This window comes from Acanthopagrus latus, chromosome 24 (assembly GCF_904848185.1).
Source record: "Acanthopagrus latus isolate v.2019 chromosome 24, fAcaLat1.1, whole genome shotgun sequence".
NCBI lineage: Eukaryota > Metazoa > Chordata > Actinopteri > Spariformes > Sparidae > Acanthopagrus > Acanthopagrus latus.
Window position 1 is genome coordinate 13210699 of NC_051062.1, and position 24717 is coordinate 13235415.

The 24717-nt window shown below is 43.5% G+C and overlaps 1 protein-coding gene across 4 annotated transcripts in view; it reads left to right on the top strand.

Annotated features, from left to right (window-relative positions):
* Positions 1–24717, top strand: part of zeb2b (zinc finger E-box binding homeobox 2b) — a 443989-nt gene that overhangs the window by 181779 nt on the left and 237493 nt on the right. The gene's annotated exons all lie outside the window — the stretch shown is intronic.

Genomic DNA, 24717 nt, shown 5'->3' on the forward strand with positions numbered 1-24717 from the left:
ATGCACACACTCGCTCGTGCCAGCACACCTGTGCACACACTCACTTCTCCGCACGCTTATACAAATTACCTCCTTCTTGCCAGACACACACACTCATTTCATCTCTGTCACATACACACCTTCGCTGAGCACACACACACACACACACACACACACACACACACACACACACACATTCACTCCCAGACAAGAGGTAAGCTGATCTCTCTGACAGACAGACGACTGGCAGCTTGGAGAGCCGAGGGCGCTGAGAAGGTAATTACCCGTGACAGACGTACCTGTGTAGGTTTCACCTCCTCCTCCCTCCTCCCTCCTCCTCTTCCTCCTCGCCTCACTCCAACCTGCACTTATCACAGTTACCATCTCACCGCAGCCACTGAAGAGATTTAATTGGAAGATTAAGGTGTTTTAGGCATCGATTTCATGTCGACTCTGTTTATTTTTTTTTTCTTTCTCGTGCCTCGCGCGGGCGCAGCGGCACTTTCCCACCACTGGAGGCGCTGTGTGGAGAAATGTCATGCTACACTATGCTGAGAGCAAACACATGCCATCAGATAAGGCCTCATTTGAAGGTTAGAGGTTGTGTCTTTACATTGTGTTGGTACTTTTGCACTTTCTATATTTTGCCTACATCCTCCTCCCTTTTATAGAAATCGCTGAAATAACTTTTTGGACCCTGAATGGCTGAAACAAAGCGTCTCTAACTGGATTGAGGTGATTGAGGCTGATCGAGTGTTAGTGGGTTGTGTCTTGTTGTGGGTGATTTTAACTACGTCTTCTCTATAAATCTTTGTTTGTAACTTGGATTGGTTATTTATTCTGTAGATTTTATCCGTTTGTTATTTTCATCATTGACAGACTTTCCAAACAGCCAGTATCCTGTTAGGATCCTGAATTTATCGGAATATTAATGAAATTGCGACCGAGTGCAACATCAGAATCCCTGGAGCTGCACATTTTAATTGACATAGGTATGGTAGGTTGAATAGTTTTGTGCAAAACTGCATGACACATCTGTTGAGATGGGCTGCGTACGTAACTAAACATTGTACGTCATTAATCGAAGAAGCAGCGTGAAGAGGTAGATGTCACTGAATCATCATGAAATCATTCGTACAGTAGCACAACAATCTGCAAAAACTGCCTGCATTGCGAACATCTCCCTCGGATAGTTTTGACCTTGACTGTACTTCCTGCGCAGGTATTATCGTCTCTGTGGACAGATAATTACCGTTAACAACACCGGATGAGAAAACCCTTTTCTCAACATTCAGTTTAAACCACAAGTAAACAGAAAGACTCAACTTTTCCTGGAAGTCACACTTGGACGAAACTGATATTTACACGTTGAGACTGTGTGCGGAAAAAGCATGAAAACACACACCTACTGTTCCTTGCACACATTTACATACTGTTAATAATACCGGGTCTCTTTGAGCCAGGTGTTAAAGGGTCCCTGAGGTCGCATTTCATCAGGAATCAACAACCTGTTATAAACACCAACCTTCCCTTTCTTTCTTCCCCCCCCATCAACCGCAACCATCTGGCACCAGGCCACAGAAATAGACTCAAAATCGTTGGTAACAATTAGTAGTCAGGGACCACACAACAACCCACCTGATTTTCATACCCTGTATTTCTTTGCCCCCCTCCCCCGCCCTCATTAGGACGCTATCAATAGCCAGACACCTGTTTCCTGCCAACGCAAGCTAGGCCCTCTATGGCTGCACCTGTATGTGCTTACACAAGAGCCTCGAGAGGAGTATTTATGTGGATGGGACTGCAGGGCTGATATCAGGCTCCGCTAATGCAATCACAGGAAGGACAGGGAACACTTGACAAGTGTGAAGCAAGCCAACGGTGGGGTGAATTCACTCGAATCAAATCAGGATGTGGATTTTCAAAAGAAGCTCAAACGGGAAATCTTTTGACCCTAAAATGACTATTCAGATAATTAAAATGATTGGTGTGCGCGTAGGCTAATCTTAGAGGAGAAGTAGTTCCTTTTTTTTTTTTTTTTTTTTTTAAAAAGGGACGACCAACATCAGTGCGAGGATTTGTCCAGGGACGATTAGTTTTTAACAGATGCTGAGATTTGAAGCCAACTCCTGCCCCACGTGACTCACCCGAAGGCATTTTCTGACATTTTTTTGGAAGATCTTTTAAACATGGAGGCTGCAAAGCTGTGTGTGTAAACCAAAACCAGATACTGTGACATCAGATTCAGCTCACTAATGCACCTCTTTACTTACTTTTGTTTCATTTCATCGTTGTTGCACTGATGGAGCTCTGATAAAGCCGCTTTTCTGTAATCAATAAGATTTGTTTTGTACTGTCGGCCTGTCCGGTCGCATTGATCAATCAATCTACTCTCAAATATTGTGTCCTTTATGCAGCATGGCAGGAAGTGATAGCGTGGATGTTGCGGTGGTGGTTAGGCATTAATGTGCGATAGGGATCCTTATTTAGTTGCCTCTCCTGTTGTTTTTTCATCAGGAACAGTCGTCTGATGTCTCTCATGTGATATACAGCGTGAAGTTTGTCAGAGTTGAACTTGTACACTTGTGATCTTGGGCTACCTGACATGACGCAGCAGTTGACCTCTCACTCTAGATGGTCATCCGTCCCTGACTGATGACTGTCTGCCTCAACTCAACCAGAAATGCAGGCAGTTATTCGGCAGGCAAACCAGTCAGTCGGTCTCCCACACAAGCAGCCATCCATTACCTCTAAACCAAACAGAGAGCCAGACAAACTGCAGAGTCAAGCATGGAAGGGCAGGTGATTAATGCCAACACAGTGTTTCCCTGTTCTTGGCCAAAGTGTTATTGATTTGATTTTGGAGGGGCGAGAAAAGGTTAGCGTTTGCGGGCCGTGGTTTGAGGTCGGAGGCCTGTGATGGGAGGAGTAATGACCCCTCCCTCCTCGGTGGGAGCTAGCGAAGCGGTCAACCAGGAAATGGAGACAATCCCCAGCCAGGCGGCAAGCGACGTTCTGTCCTTTACACCGTCGATATGTGTGAAGTGGACGTTCACCGCCTATTGAGTGCCACATACTCCTACACCTAACAGCCATTATAAGTTTTAAATGGCCAAACCTGCAAGATGGAGTAGTATGCAGTGTGAGAGGGGGAGAAAATATGGGCTGATATCACTCGCGGGTTTCAGTGAGGACACATTTTTTACCTCAGTGACTGACGAAACCATGAACCCAAGAGGAGGTTCGAAGGAGTGAGAGGGTCACTAACATAATTTACTCATAAGATTTAGACGAGTGCAGAGGCTTTTTTCTGTGATATAAATCCTGCGAGGACTGCTGAGTATCTGTAATGTTTGCTGGTTGTTTGAAGCATCGCCTTGTGGCAGCTTCAGTCCGAAGGTTTCTGTGTCTAAACCCATTGATCATCAGTCCGATTGCAGTCCATTAGTGACCACAGCACCAACATACAGGGGCCCTATGTCATTAAGCCTTTATTAAATTGACTTTTATTAACGTTTCTCAATGTGAAGTCAAGGGATTTGGTCATAATGAAGGTGGCAAGATCTTGTTTCTTGCTTCTGTTTATTTGATCAAGAAGCTTGAGTGTGTTTAGGGAACACTGGTCCTGATTTTGAGCCTTATCCTTGGTTATTCTTATCCCTGGATACATGATCACAACAGTATCCATGTTTCAGATCATCTTAGTGCAGGTGTGTCTTGATTTCTCACCATCTCAGCGGTTCAGAAACCTGGATAAGCCGTTTACCTGCCGCAGTGTCCTCGTTTCTATTGGAGCAATCCAGGATCCTCAAAAGCAGGATCAGGTCTCTGAAAACAGGATAAGCTGCATCACAACAAGGTTAGAAAGGACACAAGCTTTTCAATCATCACTGTTTTGCGTCACTTCTCTTCATGTGACTGGAAGCTGTGATCTCACTCCGAGTAACCACGGAAATTAAATAACTGCAAAGTACGAAAAAAAAAAGAAAAAGTAAATAAATGAGATTCACCCAAAGCAGGGTAAGACATGTTCCCTCGTACATCAGGTACATGACAAGATCACACTCCCGGAGTCGAGTTAATTTTCGTACCACCCACCTCCGTCCTTACCCTCCCTCCATTCTCTGTCATTTCAGGGAAAAAAGGTGCTGTAGCCATATGACAGTAATTAACAACTGACAAAAATATCCCCTCCCCTAACATGAGGTGGGAAATCACAAAAGCCGGAGTTATTTTCTCATTAATTTACCAGCCCTGCTCTTTTTTTTACGCTTCCGAGACGGCAACGCACGGCCTGGCGTACAATAAGGGTTCAATAAGACACCGTGCTGTTTGTTGTTGATGTACAGCGTGATCCTCTTAGATTGAATTTCCTGTAAATCAGGATTCATCTATTTTAACTGTCAGTACCCCGAGGATGGCTCTGATTAGGTCCCAAAGCATTTGCAGTCTCTGCAAACCGGTTTCTGTCTCTGTTTTTGTTTTTTTTTTCCCAAGAATTTGTCGCCGTGCAACCTTTTAAATCCCGGCATGAATCAGACTTAAAGCTGAGCGAATGCATGCAAAGTTTTTCCAGGTGACTTCTCACACAGTCGACAGCCTCTCTGCAAGTACATCCACGTCTCGTCTGCGGGGTTAGTAATTTGCTGCAACCGTGCTGCACTCTCGGGGACAGACAGATGGTTTGATATTCACAGATAGCAGACTTTCTCCTTCTACCCTCCCTCTGTCTGTTTGGCTACCTCTACTCCCCCTCAACTTTCCTTCTGCCTCAATCAATAATGGGATTTGACTGATATGGATTTTTGAAGTCCACTCCTGTCAGATTGAAGTTGGCACCCCCCCTCCCTCCCTTTAGGAGTTTTTGGCAGATGTATTCGCAGGTTGGCACCTCTGATTGTTGTTGAGGGAAATCAGATACTTCCGTCCGACAAACGGACGACTCCGACTCGCCTGATTTGTATTAAAAAGACAACACCGATCTGATAATATCAGTCTAAACCATCTGTCCGTCCTTTTTTTCTCCTTTAACTCTCTCTCTGTGTTCCTCTTTGCCATTCTGGCTACGTCTCTGTCACCGCCGGAGAGCCAGACAAAGCCTCATCACAGCCATAACTACACACAGAGAGAAAGAAACACACCTCCTGGATGCCACAGGGAAGCCAGAGTTTGTCGCTCGCGTGTTAGTTCTTCAACAAGGGGGGAAAAGGACGACAAACGTCTCCAGTGAAGCTACAAACCCCGTTATCTGCCTTAAAATACCCCCACCACCACCCTGTCACCCCCCCTCCCTGCCTCCGAGCCGTGTTGCATCAGACCGAGGGGATAGGTGCCATTACGCCTGCATATTTAAAGCCACCTAAATGTGTGGAGCAGGTGGCGCACAATGCACTCTTGTTGTTATTTGGTTCGCGTAGTCAAGATGGCAGATTTCATAATGCTTTCAAATGGCACATAACAGGGAGAAGCCTCGCAGGACTGCCAAGAACAATTTCGCCAGGAGCCAAAGAGGAGCAGCAGGCTGCGGCACATACCTTTTCAACAAAAAGAGAAAGAGGAAAAATCAGGGGGGGGGGAGTCACGATAATGCACAGTGTGGGCTCGTAAATCACCTTTTAACTATCGAGTTTGTTTGCTGAATTCTAATAAGCTTTTTAGTAGCGTGAAAAACTGTAAATGATCCCCTCGCAGCCATGCCAAAGAGTAGTGGAAGAGCAATTAGAAAAAACTGAACTAATACAGAGCAGGTAAAGTCCACGCGAAGGATATGAGGCCGTTCTTGTTTGACTCATGTAAAGCAAGTTAGGAAGTTCCAATACAAATAATAGCTAAATACGTTTCTGCACAACCAGAAATTAACAGAGCAATGAACATTTCCTTATGTTTGTTTACATGCTTAGATTTGAATTTTCTGTTTTTCTCATGACATCTCTCCGGTTAGGTTTAGGTAAAATGAAAAAAAAAAACAAAACACTTGGTTAGGATTGGGAAAACATTATGTTTTGTTCACTACAATCACAGATGGAGATGGTCTGACTTCCTGTTTTGCTGCAGCAAAAACAGCCGGGAATGTCTCCAGGTCTCCGGAAAACAAACACTCGGCTTTGTCGCCATAAAACGTTTGGATATGGTTTGCGTTCCTGTGAATGATAGCCGGCTTTGTTAACCACAAAAATGTCTGGAAATCTCCCACAAAAGTCAAAAGTCAGGTCAGATTGTGTCTAACAGGTCGTACTATCACCACCTCCTGATATATTAGCACATAACGTAATTATGATATGCTACGTTTGGTACAAATGTTTCCTGAGATTGAACCAATGAGAATCAGTGAGGAATTAGTGTTGGGAGCATTTTCTTGCATACAGAGTGACATCATCAGTGAGGATTTGTTTTTCTAATGAAGAAAAAAAAAGATTTTAATACAAACATAAGAAAAGAGCTAAATTTAGTTAACAAAGGGTTGTACATGATATTATAATGATCGAAATGAGCCAACAAGGTGATCTACAAACAAACAGCTCATCGCTCCTGTCCTTTACCCTGACAAATAAAATAAAAGATGAATAATTAGAAAGAAAAAATGATCTCAAACTGACAATCTCCTCTCCGCTGGTCTCTTGGCGAAGCCTCGCCGCTCCGTGGAGGAACTCGGCAGGGACTCGTGTCTCATCCACCCGTTCAAATAAGCCCACAGATGTCGAGAGGACTCCCCCACCAACACCACACAACCACACACACACACACACCAACACACACACACACACACACATTTCGACCCACCTCCAACACTGTTTGTAATGAAATCTAACACTTGGAAGAGGAGAAGTGGACGGACCACCTGTGCATCCAATTGTTCGGCATTCGCAGGCACACAGGAGAGAAGAAGAAGAGAGAGGAGGAGGAGAGGAAGAGGAAGAGGGGGAGAACGGGGAGAGGAATCAAAGACCCGCACACACACACACACGGAGAAGAAAAAAGGAGTTCAGGAAATCGTGAGAAAGAAAAAAGGTTTTAAAGTCTCACATGTTCACATGAATGAGACGTGACAGCTGCTCCTGACATGAAGTTACAACAACTTATAAGCTGTTTAAACACTAAAATGCATCCGTCAACACGTAATAAGAACATTCATACATTATTAATGATTTAATGTTTGAAAAAACAATATCACCACAGGCATGAACAAATATTTAGACTGTTTTAAAGATTTTTTTTGGCAACATTTTATTATAATCATCACTAATAAATGGTAAAATTATACTTAATTAACTTTTGTTTTTTCACTGTGAAATGCTTTATAACACATTTATGTTTTAATTCTTTATAAATAGTTAATAAATACAATGAAGTTCAACCATGAAAGTCATTTGGAGGCTTTGATAAAGTTACAAATTATGTTTATTAACCTTTACAGTTGCTTTATAACACTATTATTATTTAAATATAGTTAAATATGTTGTGATAGCAATAAGCTATTAGAAACCAACGAAAAGTGAAACATATTCAATATGAAATGATGTCGGCAACCAAAACAATAACAAGAAATGAAGACACATCAAGTGTTTATTTTACATGACCGTGTTGAATTTAGGCACGTTTTCAAGCTGCAGGACTTGATTTTGTAACGAGGTATTGATTCTGTTTAAATTGGTTAATTGGCTTTAGGTAGCGTCTTTGCTCATTCTGCTTTAAAAAGTAAAGAGTTTATTCTTGCGGTTTGAGCCGCAATTAATTATTTAATAATAACAGCCATATACAGTCTAAGATCTTTGAATGTGACAACAACCTGATAAAGAACTTTAAAGCTTTAAAGGGTCAACAAACATAAAAAAGGAGGCTAGCCAAACTTATTCGGATGAGATAAACATCCATCATAGTTTACAGGCCGACCTCCTGCTCGTACCGTAGTTCTGTGCACGCAGGACATAAATGATTTAACCCCCAAAGTGAAACGCTTTTAATAATCCAGATAAAAACCCTGAGATCATCAGACCAGTCTTTGCTCTGTTAGACTTTGTGAACGCGATGTCACCGCGTCCTCACACAGCGAGACAGAAACAAAAATATTGGACGAAACTCAGGAAAAAAAAAAAAAATCAGGATCCAAAATTGTGATAAACTTTAATTGAAGGCAATAAATGAAGTGAGAGATAGAGAGAATGAGAGAGGAGAAAGATGCTGTAGACAAGATGAGATGGCCTCACAAAAAAAAAAAACACACACACACACACCTTGTAAACACACACAAGGAACACACACACACTTATACAGAAGAAAGGAACAATGGCTCCTTTGAAACAAAGCTAGAGAGAGAGAGGGTATAGAAAGATGCCAGCGAGCGCACAAGCACATGCACAAAACAACACACTTGCAATCACACACCCACACAGACGCACCTACACACACAGTGTTTCTCACACACACACACACACACACACACAAGAAAGGAACAGCAACTACTTAGAAATGAGCCCTGACATTGCTTGTCACAGTCAGAGGCCTTGATCAGGATTTGCTCACAGGACCTCCTACTCAGCACACACACAAACACACACACAAGATCTGGGAGGGAAGAGGGGGGGGGTTAAAAAAAAAAAAAAAAAAAGCTGAGGGCCATGTTGGAGGAAAAAGGGGAACCCGGCAACATCTGCAGTCTCCGTTGTTGATAGCGTTGCTGCCAGCTTGGAGTCAGATCACAGGGCTGGAGATGCTGCAGTCTGGGCTCTACCTCTTGGCCAACCTCCCCCCTCCTCAGATCCATACTTCCAAACCTCCTAGCTACCACCTGTTAGTTAATTTGCAGCGACGAAAAGGACACCGTGATACTCTGAAGTCAAACTCCTTCCCTTCCATCTCCCCCTTTCTTTCTTCGCCCGCATCTCTTTCTTCCTCTGTGTCGATCGCTCTCTCTCCGAGGTTCGGTACACCCACGACAGAGTTTTCCCGGGCTTGGAAGGGTTCAGGGCGATGTTGTTTTTATTTATTTTTTTTTTCCTTTCTGCCCCCCCTCCATCTTCCCCCTGAGTTGAAGCTTTGATGTGAGAAGACTGGAGTCACAAATCCTTGTCCATTTAGCATCAGAGATCATCCCCTAACTCGGGGCTTGGCACAACCCCACATGGCTAACGATTTGAGATACTTTAATTAGGCCAAAATGTGTCTAAAGATGCAGTTGCACCCCCAGACTTCCAGTACTTCCCGTGCTAAAGAGATAAATAGACTAAATTCCTGTGTAGCAGAGGTTTTTAGAGAGTATTTTTCTATCGTTTCATGTCTTTCAGCGGCGGGTAATTCCCTGCTGGAGGCGCCTCATGTGGGTGTGGCTTGCATTTTTTTGGAGCGATCGTATTGGATCCGACGCATCACAGAGGCTCAGCTGATGATTTGATGATTTGGTGGAAATCTAAAAGATTCTATATATAAATGCAGTTTAACATGGCAAAGCAGCGATATCCTGAAGATGTACCCATCACCCCCAACGAACACTTCAGTTTTACAGCAAAAACGAAGCAGTTTCTTGTTTTGAGGAAGTTATGGTTATTTAAAACTGACCTGTTGTGTTCACAGAGATTTTAACTGGTTAGGAAACCAATTGCAAGACTGGCCATTTCATTTTCTGTCTGATTAACTGTTTTCTTGTTGTCAGATTCCAACTTATCTGGGTGGGATAAGTCATAACATATCTAACTAAATACTACCTGGTGGGGAGTTGCAGGCTTTTGAACTACGTGTGGGAGTGTCCTTACAGATAAACGACCACGTTTGAACACAGGAGGTGGGCTGCAAAATTACTTAAGATCACCTACGTCATGAAGGCCGGTTGGGTCAACGACTCACACATGACCTTTACGACTCTGTAAGGACACTCCCACGCCGGGTTTAAAAGCCTGCAGCTCCCCTCCAGATAGTTAGAAACAAAGAAAATAAAAATTGAAATACATGACGATTTAAGAACCACTTTTTTTTTGTCCAGTCCAAGTAGGGATAAAGATACAGATAATGGTGTAATTGCAATTTCCAATAATCATGTAACATAAAAGTTTGACATAAACAATTAAAGTAAAGGTTGAACAACAGTTCAATGACCGTGCCGATGAAGGTCCCCTTCTCCTCCCAACAAAGACCAAGTTCACAACATTGCTTCTACGCTTTAAGTTACACATCCATGTGGATTTCCAGCAATAGATAGCACACTTTTTTGTGTCAACATTGATTTTTCTCTCCCCCTCCACACCACTCTCCTTTTAATAGAGGAACGGATGCATCAAAGCCCCCCGTTTGCCCAAAGCAAGCTTGAAATTCTTGCCTTTTAAAGCGCCATCCTGTCTTTGTAGTTACGATCCCCTGTCTCATCTGGTGAGGGCGAGGGAGAGTCGGAAACTTCTGAAGGTACCAAAGGTAGCACATGAAATCCCCCCCCCCATCTAGGTGTGTGAAGTTCTGATAGTTGTGTCCGACTTGGAATCGATACGATATACCCCCCTTAAGCCTGAAAAGTATGTGTTTGTACAGCCAAAGACAAGGTATTTCCAGACCTCAAAATCAAAGGCCTCTTCTTCACAGATTCCACGCCAGACAACTTTCTCCAAGCCAGGCCAAACAACAGCGCCGCAACTTCAGAAAAAGTGTTCACAGAAGTCTCGAGTTGTTGTTACATCCAGTCTTTCTGCTGTCTGCTCAATTACAAGTTGTTGTTTCTTTTCTTTTCTGTTCTCCGCGTCTGGCTGTCGCCCTCTCTGTCTATCTCTCGCTGTCTCACTCTCCTCTCAGACTACTGTGAGGTGTTAAAAAGGAACCAACAGGGGATCTGTGCTCCATTATGCAGGTCTGTTCCTGTGCTGTCTGTTGCCGCCTCTTCGCACCTCATATTGCATTTTTGCCCGTCGAGACACACACACACAATCTCTGACACACACACACACACAACCTCACATGCACAGAGGGAAGTGAACTTTGGCTGCCTCTGCGTATCTTGTGCCAGGTGTAAGGCTAAGAGGTGCCTAACTTCTCCTCCGCCCCCTTAGGCCATGCAGGCATGTTTCGAAAAAGAAAGAGGAAAGTGGTTGTGTGATCCAGGGATCCATTACACGCTGTGTGGGCGATGCTGCTGCTGCTGCTGCTCGTGTGTTGTTGTTTTTTTGTGTGTGTGTGTGTTCAGCTCTGGCCCAGCGTTTGCAGAAAAATATGGAGTCTAACTGTTGGAGTAAAGGTGCTGTATGTAGCCCCGGCATTTGTAACGATCAGTCTGTAATGGTCAGATGAGTTGTGATGCCTCGGTGTGATTATATCGTCATAGAAACGGGACCGAGGTGGAGATGAGCGACTTCTGATTACTGTTTTTTGACACCAACTTTTGGCTTCTCTACAACTTGAGGACACATTTTGAGGGTTTAACTTCTTCTAGTCCAGATTCTGGGAATCCATCTCAGAGTGTGGGACCTTATCTTAGGGGTCCCGCCTCCTGCAGCCTACGAGACCAGAACCAACAGACCAAAACACTCCCCAATACCGTCTGCTGTCTTCACGTTATCTTGAACAGTACTCATCGTATTCTTGATAGATGTGTGTTATTGTTTTTGATAGTGTGATATTTTGACTCGCTGCTCCACAACCAAATCTGGCTACAAAAATCAACTTCCACATTTTTGCCGTTAGAATATTTAATAACCCAACCAGAAGCTCCGTTTATCAGTCCTGTTAATCCTACTTGATGAAGTGGCAAGTTTTGGGGTTAGAAGCAAAACAAAAGCAAACAAAAAATAGAAACAGGCTCCGCCTCTTTGCCCATTTTTGGTTTGCCCATCCTGTGGGTGATTTCCATGTATTACACAGTCTATGATGTTGATCAACTAAGATTTGAGTCAACAACCCGAGTCAAAGTGATCCTAACTGTGCAGATGTTTCTGATTGTAGTCAGTTAAGGAAAAGTTTGGACCCCCAGGTGTCGACCCTGTGGTGATGAAATGACAAACTAATAGTCAACAGTGCCCATCAAAAGTTCTGATTTTGAATGAATGCACTATTCTGAATCATGCGTGCACATCTTTGTGTTTCTGTGACAAAGTTTCTTTCTTGCTCTGAATCTGAATTTCTCTGGATTCAATTAAATTTAAATGTTGCACAAGCAGTTTAGTTTGGAAGATCCTGCACCCCGTCGGCAACATTTTTACTGCTTTAATCTTTGTCACCTTTTACCTTACAACATTAAATCTTGTTTTCTTTCTTCATCGTGATCTCAAAGCTTGAACGTATGTTCCTCGAGGGCACTCCCTCGATGTGTCGTCAGTCGAGTAGTTCAATAAATAACTAAATAAATAAAATGAATATCAGGCTGGAAAAGTCAAGCGAAACTTTGTGAAGAAACTCAGAGAAACATTTATGATATTCAGTATTATACATCCACTCGTGTAGTTTCCTCTCTCCCTATAACTTGAGTATCAGAGTCCACAGGAGGATTCCCTGTAAGATGCACTTACAGTCTCAAACTCACACTGCGAGCGCTCTTGAAGTGCAGTATCTCCTGTTCTCCCCGAGCTGCACCGCCAGGAAATGAAAGTCGACATTGACCACCCTGCCCACATCCAAACCCACTTGTACGACTCAACAGGAGCCGCTGTACTCCTCTGACCCTCCCCACCACCACCACCACCACCACCACCACCTCCTCCCTCAGCCCCCATCTCCATCCCTCGTATGAATAATACATGGCGCCCCCGCTACCTGTTTCTATGTGTACATGTGGGGTCGCGCAGGCCGAGCTCACACACACACGAGAACACACACACAGTCGACGCAGGAAAGCAGCCAGCGAGCCTGGCCTCTGAGGCCTGACCCTGCGCAAGTTTGGCACACACACACACACACACACACACACACACGTACGTACAAAGCACACATGAGCACACACACGCAGGCGCTGACATCCACTGTACGCCCATAGACACCAAATACCTACTTCTGCTGTGCACACACACGCTTAAGTACACATAGTAACACACACATCACATACACATGCTGGCAAACAAAGCCCACACACATCCAGTGTGTACCTTGGAGGCAAGGTTGGGGGTTGAAGTGAGCACTGCTGGCAATAAGGTGAGCAGCTGTGCAGTGCCGTGGATGAAAGACGAGCATCAGGAGGCCTGCACTGTGTGTGTGTGTGTGTGTGCGTGTGTGTTTAAACTGAATCTGTGTGTCTTTTATAGAGGCTATCCCAGAGATGTGTGTGTGCGCGGAGGATGGTGGTACTGATTGTTTTTTTTGTTTTTTTCTCTTTAATGAAACCTTATTTTTGTGCAGTTTCCGAGCGTGTGAGGTTAAAGTGAGTCTATTATTGTGTGTGTGTGTGTGTGCTGAAAGTAGTTGAACTTCCACTGAAGTTACTTCGACAGTTTACCAATAATGTTTTTTATTGTATAGCTATGCGTTTTGATGCGACTGTCAATGCGCTGACGACACATTTTTATATCTTATCACTTATATTTCTTTATATAATTGGTTGTCGTGCAAATTTCTGTAACCTTAATTTACGCAGATTTAAAACATTTTAGTGAATCCTTCCTTTAAACATTTGAGCTTCAGTTCTGCTCTACATACATACATCGACAAGTTCCAGTCAGTGTGAGATGCTAAGACGTGATGCACTTCCTCTTTGGGTTTCAGTTATCGTGCCGAATTCTGTGAAAAGCACAGGAAAAAAGAAAAAGTAAATAAAAAGAAATAAACGCTGAGTTTGTGTGTAAAAAGCCTTGATATGAGTCAAACTATGTGTCTGTGCAGCGAGATGATTCGGTCGGACATGAAATCTTTAAAATGAGTTTGTCCAGTCGAGATGTTAAAAGGTTTGAAGTAAATGCGATCTGCTGGTGTTCCTGGAGATCAGACGAGTCAAAGTCAAACACGCTGAATATTAAAAAAAAATGTTTGCATTCTTAATTTTGGCACACTGAAGAAATGAAGGCTGAAGCATAAAATCACTTATTTAAGTGAAAAATTACTGAATACCAGCTTGATGACGCGGTTACTGTTTTAAGTAGACGATGTGTAACTAGTTATGTTGAAAACAAGACAACGACTCCTCTTTCTGCCTTTTTAGGGCTATTTTATCATCTTCATGTTACCGTCGGTGGCTTGTGTTGTCTCCAGCTTTGGAGGTAATTACGGCCTTAAACTCTGGAAGCAGAACAGCAAAAAGGGGGCAAGGCAAACGCTCCACATATCGACTCTGTCAGGTCAAAACTGTTTAGAGATTCTGTGTAATTACAAGACAACAAACAACATATAAGTACATAAATATAACTGACCTTGTTACATTTAGTTTGCAGAGTGTCTTGCAGTGTATCAGGTATCACAGTCACTTTAAAGTCGTTACGGTGGGCAGCGTATCATGATGGTATCATGTCGTGAGTGTCTCTAGATAAAACCTGTGTACATTTACTGAAAACATCTGAATTCTTGTATCATACACATGTATAAAACATTATGCATATTTAATGTTTCGTGTGTTTGCCTGCATGTGCATCAACCGTCAGACACGCTGCAACACGTGCATGTGTTGTTTTTCTTCTTGCTTTTAACGTCTTTGATTCAGTTTCCAGTTGTCTGCAGTGTGTGCATGTTTTGCATATGTTGTGTGTGTGTGTGTGCGTGTGACAATGTATATGATGTGTTTGGTGGAGGTGGGGGTGGTGGTGATGGTGGTGGTGCTGTGGCTCGCCTGGAGCTCCATGCAACCTGAATCCTTTTGGAAAGGGAAGCGGAGTGTGTACAAGTGAAGATGATCAAATAAATCAGCTGGATTTGTCTCCTCTGTCTGAAACATGAATATTAAGCACGTTAGGATCATCGGGCGGAGGAGGAAGTGGAGGAGGAGGAGGAGGAGGTGGAGGAGGAGGAGGAGGAGGAGGAGGAGGAAGAGGAGGAGGGGGGAGAATGTGTCACGGTCATAATCTCCAGCGACCCGACGGTCAGTTTGGGTTTGTGTTGCAGGAGAGATGAGGAGTGTTTACCCCGACATGTGAGGCGTTTAGGTGACGCTCTCATCCACAGTGATCGTAACAGTAAGAAAAGGCAACAGAGCACCACCACCATCTCCTCCCCCTCCACGCGTCTCCTGGCCCGTGATGCGGCCTCCCTCTGGGCCAATCAGTAACAAACATGTCAGTTTGTGCTGATGTGTAATTGTATTACTCCCTTGTGACAAATAATGCGACTTTGTTTGGTTTTGTTTTTTTGTCTAAATCCAATCACAAGTGTTCGGGATCAAACTTGGCAGATACAAAAATAGGAAAACAAATGAACGTTTAAATTTATCAGATGATGAATTAATGTATAAATAAAGTGATTGAGCCTGAAACGGACTGCTTTTAAAAAAAAAACCACGCTTTTTTAACATTAAAACCCAGCCAGGAGTCGGCCTCGACTGTTTTTTTTTTTTTTTTTTTCCCACCTGCATTCATTTGCATCCCTGATTTCTGTTTGTCTTCGCGCACACGTGAATCGCTGCAGCAGCACAGGAGGGTCAGCAGACGTAGGTGTGAGGTGCAGAGACGGAGAAAGGTGAAGCCGAGAGGGACGGCTGCATGTTGGCGTGCATTAGCATGAACATCCAGGTTTCTCTCTCCTGCATCCGACCGAATCTCTCAGGCAGAAAGACAGACCTGTTGATGGATAATTCACATTTTATCTGATCGATAAAGCGCTTAAAGTCTCCACTGACACCTGGGTGAGCAACATCCTTCTTTGCTGGTTTTGCAGATATGTTACAGCAGGTTTCATTGCGAGTTTTAAAGACTGGCATCCTGACAGTGTTGACTTTAAAATGCCAACATCTCTTCATTGGGATTTTTTTTGTTAATTGACAGCTCACTCTCAGCTGGAATTTCTGATTTCAATCTGATACCTTGAAAAATAGAGATACTGCACATTGCACGTTGCCAGAAACGGGTTACAACGACTAAAAAAAAAGAGAAAGTGTGAAGAAATGTTGGGAGGATTATGAACCTGGAGGGGAAACTGAGAGAGGGGCCATGGAAAGGAGGGTTGGCAAGTAAGTTAAAACACGTCATTCTTCATACATATTGATCAAATCAGGTGTTCAAACAGAGACACATAATCAGGCTTAAACAAGAAATCAGACAGTCTGCACCGCTTCCTCTCCGAGTCTATTTTCTCCCCTTCCAAGTCACTCCTGGCTGGCAGGTTCGCCACACAGCGAGGCGACCTGTGCAACACCTTCCGCAGGCCAGATGGCGGTGTCGAAGGCGACAGGAGCAGCAGAAATCTGCCAGAGCAATCTGCTGCGAGCAGGTGTCGGCTAATTGTCTCCGAGAGCCGAGGCAGCGGCGGGCGCGTGCCAGCGCTACCTGAGTGGAAACAAATATCTTCATTTACCCACCGGTTTGTCGAGGGAGCGCACTTTCCAAGCTCTGAGAACATAATAGGAGGCAGAGCCGGGGACAAGAGGAGGGCGCTGGGCTGGAGCCGGCAGCCGAACAAGTGCACCTTTGTCAGAAGAGGATGAGCCACAATGCCTGTCAGAGCGACTGGTGGCAAAATACTCTCGACAGTCATAATCACGCTTAAGTGGATACAGAGGGAAGAAAAAACAAACATTGGCAAGAAGATCTGGGTCCAAAATGTAATCAAAGTTTACAGTGCCTCTCATATAAGAAGCCAGAAGAAGACAACGCTCTCATTCATCTGTGGATTCACGGAAATGTTTGCAAATTAACGCTTGTTTCTGTGTTCTCGGATGGATGAAAAATAAAGATCTATCTGCTTTATGAACGCTGCGCTGATGCGAGCACTGCAGCTGGTTACACTGAGGTGAGACAGCGATTCAATTAAACAAACAATTCACAAAGTGTTTCTGCGTTTAACAGCTGTACTGTATGTCATGCACCAGCCCCTAAGATGACACTGTTTTAAGCCAGCACAACTTTTCCCTTATTATGCCCGCGAAGCCCTCAGCCGCCGTTCACACATGGGTAAAGGAGAGCGAATTCCACATGCGCTCTCTGATTTATTCAGGTACCGGCTCGCTGCTTCATAGACTCTGACATTCCCATTGTGTATTTAGAAGAAAGGAGGGGCTCTGGGACGGGATGTTCGGTCTGACAACAGAGTTTCTCCTCCTTGTCAAGAGATCTTTCAAACGGAGCCCTCCGACCGTAGAGGAGGGGAAGCAAAGTGCCTCTAATTTAAGTGCTTCTCCTCTCTGCTTTCGACTTCTCAGGGCGAGTTGTTGTAAAAATCACTCGACCTTTACCGACGATGGTCACTAAACATTTTAAATGAGCACGTTAAGTCATTGTCTTCTCACCTCCTTTTACGTTAAGTTTTGTAAAACATTCCCCCCGGAGCTTCACAGCAAATCTAAAAACTGCAGTAAATGTTTTTAAACCCAGAAAAAAATCATCCACATCAGCTCATCCAGCGTAGTCCAAGTCTCCAGCAGCCCAGAGATCCCAAACTGATTCGAAAGGACATTATTTACAGTCTTCTTTGCAGCTACCAAGCTAATATTGTCAGCGCACCCAGTCTGAAGCGGCGGCACAAGCTAGGATGCAAATTTAGAGCAACTATAATCAATTTGAGATCTCAGGGGCTTCAGGAGACTTGGAATACACCATACAAGCTCCTTGGAAAGACATGCGGTCAAGAAATCACTTCAGATAGAGTGTGTGCCAACTCTTTTAGCTTAGCAGCTAAAGATAGTTGTGTTTCTGCGCGCCTGCAAACACTTTATGCACCAACAGCTGTACCAGATTGCAGTGATATAATAAACTGGATAATCTCTCCGTCTCTAAATAAAACCCCAGCGGAAAGTAAAAAGTTTACACCCCTTGAAATGCAGGAAATTATAGTGAAGTAGAAGCAGATGAGGTGAAGTGCATATACCTATAAAGTTAATGAGTAAAGTAGATTACAGAGCTTTTACAAAGTCCCGCCAGGAGTGTATTGAACATCACAGTTAAATGATATGTAATGGTGCAGCAGCAGCATCAGCGAGTGGAAATGTCTTTGGAGCTGCTGCGACTGCCCGTTGCGTCAGTCCAGATGCATCCTACCGAGCGCTCCCCGCTATGGGAGAAGCGAGGCCGGCTCTATTTTTAAATCTCAAATAAGAGTTGAGTCTTTAAAAGCTTCCCACGATACCGATTGATCCCCTGACCTGGCTCTCCTCAGGCTTTCCCCTGGTCCATTAAGAGCTGTGTCACCGGAGGAGTTATAGCATTACCATGTGTGGCCTCTGTTGTTTCTGAAGCAGGAAGTGCCCAGTCAGGTTTAAGTGTGCTGTTTCCCCCACAAGCCCCTGTTGAGATCTGACTTTCACCCTGCTTCCTGCTGTTTGCAGCTCGTAGGCTGAACAGCCTGGGTCAAACGTCTACCAACCAGCTCCGCTTTCAGACTCTGCAGCTCCCTATGCTTCCTCTTCTTCTTTTGTTTTTCTCTGCAAACTCTGCAGGTTAGTTCAACAACAGTAATTCATATCATGAACTATCTGTACTTGTCAACATCTTCATGGCAGCAATAAACTTAGAAAATGAGCTACGTGTGATTTGAAATGACCTCAGAGCCCTCAGAGATCTACTTACTCACATGTGATCTATTGGACCAAGTCTGCCGGCCTGGTTGGTGACAGCTGGGAGACGACGTCATGAAATAAACCCATCATGTCTTTGTTTTGTTTGATAATTAGAATGACTTATATTCTGAGCAAACACTTGAAAAATCAACACTTAAACGTTTGAACCCTCAGTGTTTCCCAGGATTATGACTGTCGTCGCTCAGACAACTAGATCGCTGCAGTTTCCTCAGAGCAGCAACAAGCAACAACAAGACAATAATGTAACGTTCAATGCTACAAAACTCCAAAAGCTTAGTTCCATATAAATGCACGGATAACTTGTTTTGTCTTTAGTGGAAAACAATATTGACCTTAAAGTTGAAAAAGGAGCCTCATATAAGAAACAAGAACATTCACGTGCGATCTTGCATGGATAGTTGCGTTCCACCTTAACTGTCTTCTCAGAACTCTTCCTCTTCTGTCCAAACTGCAGCATAAATTACTTCGTAAAGTGTTTTAAGAGTGTTTCTGGTTTGGTCTCGTCTGGAGTTTTGTTCCCTCAAGATTTCTGGATTTCTAATTACAGTCTACCTGCCGTCCTCGTGCAACATTCCTACTGTCGAACTAAATCAAATCTAGGTAGAAACAAACTGGAATGCTGTAGAATCAGCACCGAGGAAAAGACAGGGATGTTTGCACAAATCCGGCCTGATGAGCCGCTGTTTGCGTCTTCTGGTGCAATATTCAGTTTTCTTCTCTGTTGCTTTTTTCCTAAATAATTATCAGCAGTTGCAGTGATGAGTCTGTGCAGGAGGAGGGCAGAGAGGATAACACATTTAGTCAGAGAGCACATTGAATTAAAAAAAATAAAAAACACACACTGGGGGATTTGGGGAAACCCGGCCGCCCATCTATTCATTTACAGCAGTGTTTTTATCCTTCTCTTTGTACATTTGAGTGTCATTTTACTAGGAGACCATAAAACGCAGTGTTGATCCAGTTATTTTACACCATTTTTTATATGACAGGCTTTATTGTGCATTATGTTGTAGCTCATTCCTCAGCTCCATACAACAGCTAGCCGGTGTGTAATTACAGCTTGTAGCGAGCAGCCAGACGGAGCGATACATGCATGAGAATCTGTGGGAGCGCTTGATTTATGAAGCCTCGCCGCGCCGTATCAGGAGTCCCAATCTCCTCGCTCACCTTACCTCTGGGGCACGACGCCCAAACATAGCGGTGATTAGGGAGGGTGATAGCAGAATGCCCAGACTCATAGTTTGGACCGAGTCGGAGTGAAACAAGATGTAAGACAGTCTAGTTAGTCTGCTGTCCTCCCTCTCATGCTCTTACAGGCCAAATATAGTGCTAAGATTCCTGAATTTATGCCCAAAATATAATAATAATAAATATAATATTGCAGCAGCAATAATTCTTGGCCTATTAGGGAAGGAAAGAAATGCAGAAAAGAAACAAATTCTTGCAGAAAAGAAGAGCCAAAGTACCAACCCACACGGGACGGAGTGCTTGAGGATGACCCCGGTGAAATATGGTTGATCATTTGAAATGGAATTTTAACTTGGAAATCGACGCCCATGATGATTACTGATCATCATGATCAGTGTGTAAAAACAGAACTGAAGATGATATGGAAAGATGTTTTTTTATCTTGTGCTGCATCTAAATATTTCAAATAATCTATCAATAATCCCATTACGAGGACAGGTAGACAACAACAAATCTATTTTGGAAGACATTTATCCTGTGGTAGGTCGTTAACTATCAAATTAACTATAATGACAGTCAGGAGAGCGCGTACCTCTGCCAAGGCACAGAAGTCTCCTTTAATTCAATCAAGCCTAAACCAACAGCAAGCTTGAAGATCACAACTGTGAATTTCAAACTACAATAACATCCGCAGCTTGTAGTCATGCAATATTTCTTGTGAAATTAACAAAAGTGTTAGAAAAGCAGTGTCAAAGAAAATGCAAAAATAATTTTATGCGGATCTGCACCGAAAGTTAATTGGGTCTCCGCTGGTCCAACATTTCGGGTCAGATCTGAAACAGGTTCATGCATGAATAACTCAAATCAACCTGAGAATAATTTGTCTTGATCCAACATGATCGTCGTGGTCTCATGAATCCTGGTGGACACATTAAAACTGGAACTAGTCCTAAGAAACTCTGTAATATCGGTGTATCACTAATTTACCTCTAAATATTTATTCTCCTGAGTGTATAATCACATCCTGGCGGTTTGATGATTGAACCGTCGACAGATTCACTCTTCGTAAAGCTTGTTAAATCAACTCCCATCCCCAGATTAGCTTCATCCAAGAAAATCCGACCGGCCTCCTGCTTTACATCCTGAGGCACTTTTCCAATTTAACACAATTTACATTTTCTAATATGTTTCTTTTCATAATTGAAGTATGATGACGACGCCATAAGCTCGCCGGACGGCACAGCTGTGCGTGCCAGCGCGCTCGGCTGGAGATGAATCAGTGTGTTTAACTGTTTGTCCTCACAGTACCTTCGCCGCATCAGAGCTAGTCAAGTGCATCAATCCAATATGGTGTCATCTGCCGCGCGCTCGGCACAGGTGCTGCACAGGAAACGCAGTGGAGTTTATAAATCTGCGTGCTGGAGGAAAGACGTCTTTGAGTCGGAGGGAGAGCTCGAGATTCATCATGTCGAACTGCATTTTTGTAATTTTTCAAAACGTGGACAGCCAAAATACAAAAAAAAGGAGAGATGGTTTGGTTTTCCACACTCCAGTTGACACTCATGTGGTTTCTTGTGAAAATTTATAGACCGAGTCAGCATGAGGGAATGGACTTTCCGGAGAATGATGTTTCCCTAAGTGTAGTGAGTAAAAATTGGTGCGGTAAGTTATGAAAAAAGACAGCGTCCTGGAAAATAAAGGCCTCAGAGAGAGTCATATTTAAAGCAGACTTAAACTCAGACTTGCTATGGGAGCATCCACAGGCCGCTACGAATCGAAAACCAATGGCAGCCCGACCGCCGTCCCCCCGCTGATGAATTTTCATCTGCTAATTGGCGATGCGTCGTCGTCGACATTTGCCCCTGTGAAAACAGAGATTAAAATGTATTTGTCACTCATAAAACGTATTCATGTCCCTCGCTTTGCCCTTTCAGTTGGTCCACGTTTTACGAATCACTTGTGGCCACGAGACCTTAACAAACCCGCGAGTTGGACATCAAACATCCTCCGGTGTGACCTTTGATCACCCCTGAGGGTGCGTTTGAGCAGACGGCTTCGTTAGAATCAGCATTTCATCCTCGGACAGAGTTATCTTTGCTGCGAAATGATCTGACACCGTCAGCTAATAAAGGGTCTGATACAGGTGGCGGAGCAGAGAACAGAGAAGGAGCTCAACTCTAATTGTCCAGGTTGTAAAATGTTTGTGACCTTTTCTGCCGAGTGCGAATGAGTCTCGACTTCGTGATGAGGAAGCGGGGATGGAAATTGCCTCTCAGCTTGTTTGATGCAGGTGGAAACAGCCTGAACTGTCAGATGGAAGAAAACTGCCGCGCAGAAAAAGCTCTTAAATGTCATTCGGTGATCATCAGTAACACAGATGATGAAGTTTCCTGAGCATGTGCTGTAAACTTTATAGACCATCTTGACTGGATGCTTGCGTTCATATCGTGAATAAATCTACCGTACACAGCTCATTAACGGAGACGGAGACGTTGTCTTAATGTGCTTCAACACACCTTCCCTCACACATCAAGCTAATCTACTTCCTGTCAGGCGCTTCTTTTTATCCGCACCTTGCCTTGAAAGGCTTCGGATCTCCAGAAAAATGTAGTAATCCAGTCATATATGCTCTTTTCAAAGTCTTTGTAACAAACGGACTTGTTAACGGAGTATAAAGACATGAGTCTTGAGCTTCTTCTACTCGGCGTACAGCTCTACAGTCCACCCCTACTCAATTTGACTCCCACTGTGCCCCTGAACGTACACTAACTCTCCGCACTTCCTTCCACAACGATTTCCTTCCCTGGCCTCTTAAGAGCTACATGGCGATTATACAATACCTCACAGTTGGCTGGGAGTCGCTGCGCTTTGTGTGACTTAAGAGGGAAGGATGGAATAGAGTCAAACAGTCATTTCACTCTCCGCTGACTCTTTGGCCCTCGGATGAAATGTGCTCCTTCAGTAGAGCTGGCTCTTTTCGTTTCCAGCCCACTTTCTCTGCATCACTCTCACTCTGAGGAAAAAAAAAAAAAAAAGTTCTGTGGTTCCTTTCGTATTTGGGATAATGAAAGAAAATGTAGAAGTCGGGGTGGTTGACACACAGATAGGCCTCGTTCTAATTATATGCTTCGATCTGGACTCCCTCACTAAAGCGTCCTGGAGGATGTTAAAATTTCTTTAAATCTCCAGCCGAAGAAACTTTGTACAGTTAAAAGGGGGTTGTTAGCTGATCTCCTTGCCCATAAACATCGCATGCCCTTGAGCAATGTGTTTGAAGAGTCACTCAGGCATAGGTGTAATTTTATTAGCAGTCAGGGAGGCGTGCACCCTTTCAACCCTGTGTCCTACAAAGTAAACTCATAACGCCAGTAATTAGTTTTATACCCTTAATTTTGTTGGAAGGTGGCTCCCGTGTTCTCTGACGTTCATTTTAGAAGGAAAACATGCGTCAGTCCCTTCCAAAAACATTACAACCCTGTGGTGAAGGTTTGGTGAAGTTTAGGCACAGAATCGGCATGGTTTTGTTTGGGGATAGATCGCGGTTTGGTCTCAAAGATTTGCTTTGTTGAGGTTGGGAAAACATGGTAGTGTGGGTTTAAGTGACGACTTCGGCAGGACGATGGGACTCCTGTCATCACGGTAGCGCTGCTCGGATTACATTCAGAAAGAAGTTTCAAACCCCTGTGAAAATCAAAGACGTGTTGTCGACAGATGTTTTCCTTCTCTCTGACGTTCCTCTCAGCAGGACAACACCATAAATCTGTCCTTTTCTAAACCATTGGAAATGTGTGTTTTTTGTTTTTTTTTTTCAATATGACAACCCTATGGTTAAGGTTTCGGTTAGGGTTTAGGCACAAGATCGACTCAAGTTATGTTTGGGGAAAGATCATGGTTTGGCCTAAAAAAATGTGCTTTTGTTGAGGTCAGGAAAAACGTCGTAGTTTTGGGTTTAATTACAAGTTTGTTAAAGGCGAGGGGACCCCTGTCATTATGTGATCCTGCTCCGATTACGCTCACTGGCGAAATTTTCATACTCCTGTGGAAATCAGAGAAATGTCGTTGGTAGATGGTTTCCTGTCACTTTCTTGAGCTCTTTCAGCTGGATAATATCATACGTTTATCCCTTCCAAAAACATTACAAATCTGTTTTGTGATGTGACAACCGTGTGGTTAAGGTTTGGTTAAGTTTAGGCACAAATTTCACTCAGTTCTGTTTGGGGAAAGATCACGGTTTGGCTTATAAGTAGCACTTTGTTGAGGTTGGGAAAACGTCGTAGTTTGGGTTTAAATGACGACTTTGGTAAGGCAGACCGACCTTCATCATCATGGTAACAATAATAAACACGTGGGTTCAGGCAAGGGTAATGATTTTAAAACGACATGACTCACTGTTGGAAATGGTAACAAATTGGGTCACACTTGTTAAAGTCTGGTGTTTTTTCTTTCGACCCTTCCGTCCAATTTGAGCTCCATCCTACGTGGATTTTGTCGCTCCATAATGACCGCTGATCCATGTCCGCTGCACTTGTTTGCTTGTAAACTTTATGAAGTCTGCAATTATTGTAAAACACTCTGAATAGAAAGGAATATGACCTATAAAAGACCTTAAATAGACTGTGTTAGTGTTGAAGACGTCCAAAAGCCACGCAGTGATCCAGAGAAGTCAGAGAAACTGCAAATGTGCTTTGTTTTTTTTCTGACACAGTCTAAGTTTGTTTGCAGCCCCTGCAAAGTATAAACTGCTTTGACTATATTAATAAGCTAAATTCATCAAAGTTAATGACAGAAATGCTTAATTTTTCCCAATAAATGTCTAAAAACAAACCTCAGTTCCTCAGTCTTGAAAGTACATTACCTGGCAGGAGCTTATTTTCGTAGGCTTCAGTTCTCTCTGCCATGACTTCACTTTTCCACTGCTTTCTACTGTAGCACACACACAC